Below are 6,726 nucleotides of genomic sequence, written 5' to 3'. Positions count from 1 at the left end.
TGTACATCCTCTGGCATAGCCAGATTTGTAAGGTAGAATTGGGATCATGATAGGGAGAAGGAAGCATTTAGGAACTAGAGGAAAGTTGTATGTTTCATTGGTGCTACATTGCGCCCTGACTGGCTCGTCTCCTCCCCAAGACCCTTCTGTAAGGGAATGTCCAGTGGCCTACAAATGAGCTTTGAGTCTCCACTCCACACTCCCCCCCCCTCATTCACTGTGATAAGATTTTTTTTGTTCTGATGATGCCTGATACTTGATTCCTTCGACATCGCGTGATTGTACCGACTGGTGTTCTTCTTCCATGTGGGCTTTGTTATCTGAGCTAGATGGCCACTTGTTTACCTTCAAGTCTTTAAGACCCCAGACGCTATATCTTTTGATAGCCGGGCACCATCAGCTTTCTTTGCCACATTTGCTTATGCACCCATTTGTCTTCAGTGATCGTATGAGGGAGGTGAGCACACAATGATAGGAATTTTTGTTCTTTGATGCCTGATAACTGATCCCTTCCGCACCTCGTGATCACACAGGCTGGTGTGCTTCTTTCATGTGGGCTTTGTTGCTTCGGACTAAGGTGGCCGCTTGTTTACCTTCAAGCCTTTAAGACCCCAGATGCTATATCTTTTGATAGCTGGACACTATCAGTTTCCTTCACCACATTTGTTTATTCACCGGCTTTGTCTTCAGCGGTTGTGTTGGGAGGGTGAGCATCATTGAATGCCAATTTAATAGAAGAAAGTATTCTTGCATTGAGGGAGTACTTGAGTAAGCCCCCCAATGTCCTTCTACCTTAATACTAAACCTATGAATATATTTACATAGATCTATTTCCCCATCATATATAAATATGTTTCATGTGTTCATGCCTTTATTTAGACCTCTATGAATGCCCTTTGCCTCCTAGCTCTTTCCCCTATTTCCTTTTACTTTCCTCTTGTCCCACTATCATACTCAGTCTTCGTTTGGGTTTCAGTAATTCCTCTTGGTTATATTACTCTTGATCACGCCCTACCAGGCCTCCTAAACCCTCCTTACCACTGATTTGGATCACTTGTTGTTCGCTTGTCCCTGGGTTTATTAACACCACTGCCTTTCCCCCCACTTCCCCCTCTCCCATGTCCCCCGCAACTGTTGATCCTGTTGCTTTCTCCTCCAGATTGTTAATCCAGCCTATTTTATTTAAACAGACCTGGGGAGATAATAGCATGCACAAAAACAAGACAGAGTTAAAACAAGCAACAATGTACAACAAACCAATGACAAAAAAAAAACAAACACAAGAAGAAAGAAAACCTTGTAGTTAGTTCAAGGACTGGTTGTTGGCCTTTAAGAGTGTTTTCCAGCCCAGTCTGTTGGGGCACCACGCCCTGGCCTCAAAGTCCACCTTCAGCATTCCCTGGGGACATCGCCGCTCCATTCCCTTACTGTTCTGTTGCACCCCCTTATGTTTTGCCTTGGTGTGGCAGGATCAGATTGGGCGCAGTTTCCATACTGTGTCTCCGGTGCTGTCCTCCGCAGGGCCATGGGTCAGTGAGGGGCGTCATGTCTCACAGTGGGGCTGGCTTTGTGGTCCTGTCTGTGGACTGGCTGCTCTAATGGGCAACTTCGTCCTCAAGGCCTGGTGGGCCACAATGTGCTCCACTCTCTCCTCCTCCCCCCTTCATCTGCTGCTGTGTTCTCCGATCAGATATGTCCCTATCCTGGAGCTGCAGATTCAATGCTGTCCTTTGAAATAAATTTCTTCTGGAGGGAGGGGCAGCTGTCCACATATTAGTAGGGATTGGGGTTGGCCCCCCAGATCTTGGTGCTTTTTGTTTTGGCAACAAATCTCCAGTACTTTTCTTCTTTAGTGATAACCTGGATAGCTTCAAATAACTGACCTCTGAGAGAACAATTGAGTGAAAAGAATATGTTCCACCCTCGTATTTTTTTAAACGTTTTATTAGGGGCTCATACAGCTCTTATCACAGTTCATACATATACATACATCAATTGTATAAAGCACATCTGTACATTCTTTGCCCTAATCATTTTCTTTTCTTTTTTCCTTTTCTTTTTTTACATTTTATTAGGGACTTATACAACTCTTATCATAATCCATACATAGACATACATCAATTGTATAAAGCACATCCATACATTACCCGCCCCAGTCATTCTCAAAGCATTTGCTCTCCACTTAAGCCCTTGGCATCAGGTCCTCTTTTTTTTTTCCCCTCCCTCCCCGCTCGCCCCTCCCTCATGTGCCCTTTGTAATTTATAACACCCTCGTATTTTTAATTTACCAAAATAAACTAAAACTCAAGGGTATATGAAAAAGTATCGCTACTCTGAGAATGATGAAGGCAACAAATGGGATTGACACACAATGGGCATATGCATGGATTGTGGTAAGAGTTGTACGAGCCCCAATAAAATGATTTTTTTAATCATTTGTGGACCTTCCATCTCTGTTTGACACATCCTTTCCGTAAACCCACAGAATAAGCCAGCATTTACCTGATCCAAAATAATGAAAGCACAGAAAAATCAATAGTGGAAACGAATAGCTACCATCGGGACATGTTTTCAGCAACAACAGCAGCAAGGAGGAAAAAGCAAGGCACACTACGATGCCAGTACTTTGACTAACCTGACCGTTATTAGAATTCGCTTTCTGTGGAAAATTGGCCTGCCTTTTCCTGCATTAACTTGCAGTCGCGATGAAGCCCAGGTTCATATGTGCCTGCCAACGATCCTGCAAGATCTGTGGAGCAAGACAACAAATTTGGACTTGTGGGTTCCAGCCCTAGGTCGCCCTTTTGGACTTTCAAATATTCATTTCATTACAGACTCTACTGAGCTGCAGATTAGGACCTTAGAATGTCTGACACAGCAGCTGAAGATAGAATGGAGGAAGGTAGAAAAAGTATAATATTTAAGTCGTAATTATTACCTGTGGGAGAGAGATGGCGCTTTCTACTCTGGTAAAGTGCTACATTCCTGGAAATTCACTGGGGGCAGTTTTAACCCTTCCTCTCCTCTAGCGTCACTCATAGTGGGAGTAACTCGATGGCAGTGAGTATGGTTTGCTTTTGTTTCGAATTATTATATGCTTTGACATGTTCCATCCCAATATTCACAGCAAACTTTTAAAACAGTCGTTTTTGCGCCTCTCTTTATGCAAAAAATAAGCCCTGTCAACTCATTGGTTAAAATTTGGCTTCCAATCTAAAGATCAAAGGTTGGAATTCATCAGCTACTATGGAAAAGAAAGATTAGTAATCATTTCTATTAAGACAACAGCCTTGAACACTTTATGGGCTCATTCTACTACATGCCATAGGGTTTCTGAATGAGAATAGATTGATATATGCAAGACATAATGACTGTGGAGAAATTAAGTAGATTTTTCAGTATCATTCAATGATTACTTTCATCCAGACTCAAATAACTCTGCTCTCTTTTTTTGATTACTGATAAGCAAACGGTAACTGTAGATGAGTCTTCACATTACACAAATAAAATGATTTTTATTTTAAAAATCACTATCGCTTTTGTTTTAGCTCCAAATATTACATATTAACCCAATGTTGTTTTTGAGCCCTCTGATAAGAAATCGTGAGAAAAATGCAAATGATTTATCCACGATTATTTTCTTTGTGCTTTTGGAATTTGATGCTAACATGAAAGAGTAGACACTTTTTGAGCTGGCCAGTAGACCACGTCAGAAAAATAAGTGGAACTAATACTGGAATTGTAATCTAAGGACTTCGTTTTACATTGTTTCATTCTCTAGTTACTAGTGTACAAATGACTATTAATTAGTAACACTGAAATAATATATTCCTTACAGTGCTGGTATAGAGGTTTGATTAGATAATGCATGTAAGCATCTCATATTACAAATATTTTTGGAAAGTACAATATTTTTATGTGTATGGGATGCTTCAGGTAAGAATGCTAATATAATAGTTATGAAGGTAAAGCAGGAATATGGGGCTTTTACTTTTTGACTTGTTTTCTTTTAATTATATGAAATAAATTTCACTTTTTTACACACATTCATGTGCGTTTTAATATTTGTATAGATTATGTCAACCATGACAAACAATTTGATACAAAATATTTCTAGCATAATCGGGAACTTTCTCATGCTAGACCTTCCTGCAGGAAACCTGGTGGCATAGTGGTAACGTGTTTGGCTACTCACTGCAAGGTAAGCAGTGCAAAACCACCAGGCACACCACAGGAGAGAGCTGGGGCTTTTTACTCCCCTACAGAGTTCCAGTCTCAGAAACTCACAGGTGCAGTTCTACCTTGCTCCAGAGGGCCACTAGGAGTTGGCTTCAACTTGATGGCAGTGAGTGAGTGTGATGGCTACCCCAAACTCTAACTTCTGGACCCCACTAAAACATTCTGTCACAAATATTTTGCCTTTTCTAGTATTATATATAAATAAAATTCTGTGATATTTAATATGCTAAGGTATTTTTTTAACTTGGAATAAGACATTTTATGTAAACCTAAGTTGTTACCCCCCCCAAAAAAAAATCAAGTACATTGTCATCTGGTTTGAGTCATTACAATCATGTAGTACGGAATAGAGTTGGTACCATAAACTTTAAAAAAATGTAACTCTTTATGGAAACAGATTACATCTTTCTCCTGTGGAAAAATTTGGTATCTAAGTTAATAGATGGTTTATTTTTATTACTGAGTAGTAGTCTACTGTATCAATATGTCATCATTTGTTATCTATTTAGACATTAAAGTTGAGCAAAGAAACTTTTAAAAACTACAGGTTTTTTGTTCTACAAACTTCAGATATGTAGCATCAACTGAAATGTTCCCCATCTACGCCTTTAACTATAATATGAAATGTATTTTCTCACACAAGCCAATCTAATTTTCATTTAATTTATGAGTCATAAATAGTAGGGCACCCTTTTTCTAACAGGTTAAATTTCTCTCATAAAACTCCTGCATAATATTCAGACATAGATGAATTGATGATTAATACGTTTAAAGCCTTCTTTAATATTGCTGATTAAATAATATGAACATTAATGGAAGACTCTTTCATCATTTTTAATATATACCTAATATTGCTTAAAAGCATACTCATTACCACTTCATTTTTCCTTGACTTGCAAATAAACAATAATGAGTCATTTGATTTCATTATCTATGCAAATTCTCCTAATTTCTTAAAACCAAGGCTCCTCAATAAATGCCATGCAGACACTTACTATTCCTGTGGAATAAGAAAGAATCGCAATAAATTATACTTCTTGCTTCTTGAAATCTTCCTTCTATTAATATTTCTTGGCCACCCCCCAGGACCAGATGCTTTGATAGGGAATAAAATACAGAAATTAAAATATAGTTCCTATCCTCAGAGTGTCTACTATCTACAGAGACCGACACACAAAAAAAGGTCTTAAAATAATGACTTTAGTGATTATGAAGTTCTTATGAGGTAGTTGACAAAATGTTAAATTATTGTCATCCAAATAGATTTTATCTAAATACTTTCTTTGATGACTATAGCACTATCATTAAGTAGGCCCTATTTATACTAACTAAAGGTATATTGCATTTTGCTGTGTGCTATAACCCTAACCTTCTACAGTGAGAATTATTTATAAATTATTTGTGAGCATGGTGAAGGAGCCTATTGTACACTCTGTGTCCAATGCCCTCCTATCATGTCTTTCTCTATGGAAAGGACTAGCAGGTCGGGATCCTTTTAACACTGCAGTTTTTCATCTCATTACACAACTAAAATTCCAGGCATAATTTAGGGTCCATTAATCATTTATGTTTAAAAGGCCAAAATGCAAGTGGATTATTTAGGGAGAGATGCAGGATGCAAAGATTTCTGTTTTGTGACATAGATCAGAAGGGATCACATAGGTTTGCAACAATGGAGTTGGCTTTTTTATTTGGAAGCCCTCCATTTGTGGCAGTTGGTTTATTGCGGAGTTAATGATAGAGGCAGAAACTCTTTCGGCCTTGTTTTGTGGTGTGATTTTAGAAATTTTTCCAGGAAGCTCAGTAGAGAGCTCTTTTTCTAACATTCCTAACACTGTTGTTACAGGAGAGATGATCCTTAGAATTGAATGAGGCGAGACTTCCTTTCGTGTGTTTTGGACACGTAATCGAGTAGCAGACATGCCAAGAGACGGGGAGCAGGCCGGGCAGAGTGGAGGGTCACTGAAAAGAAGAAAACTCTCAAATGGTGGATTGATATGGAGGCTCCAACAACGGGCTCCAACAGAAAATGATGGCATAGGACTGGGCAGGATGGCATTCATGAGACCTTTACTAGTTGGAATTGGCTCTGAAAATAGTGCAAACTCTTGAAAACACTTAATCGTTTTCTGATTAAACTAACTTGACATTTTTTATTGTCTGTATCTACAAAAAATCTAACATTGTGCACTTAGCAAAGCCTTAGGGAAAAGGAACAGGCTAAAAGATGACATCTGGGGGAAATAGCTGCTTTGATGATCTCAGAAGGATAAATCCAGGTAAATAACTCATCTCAGATAAGGCCCAAAATGAAACTGCCACTGAGTTGATTCTGAACATGTAGGGTTTCTGAGACTATTAATCTTTATGGAAACAGATAGCTTCATCTTTCTCCCATGGACAGGATTTGAACCACTCACTTAGCAGCCCAGTGCCTCCCCAAAAGCTCCACCACAGATCATTTTCAGATGAGGCATTGCTGCGTAG

This window comes from Tenrec ecaudatus, chromosome 4 (assembly GCF_050624435.1).
Source record: "Tenrec ecaudatus isolate mTenEca1 chromosome 4, mTenEca1.hap1, whole genome shotgun sequence".
Taxonomy (NCBI): domain Eukaryota; kingdom Metazoa; phylum Chordata; class Mammalia; order Afrosoricida; family Tenrecidae; genus Tenrec; species Tenrec ecaudatus.
Note: the sequence above shows the minus strand (reverse complement) of the source record.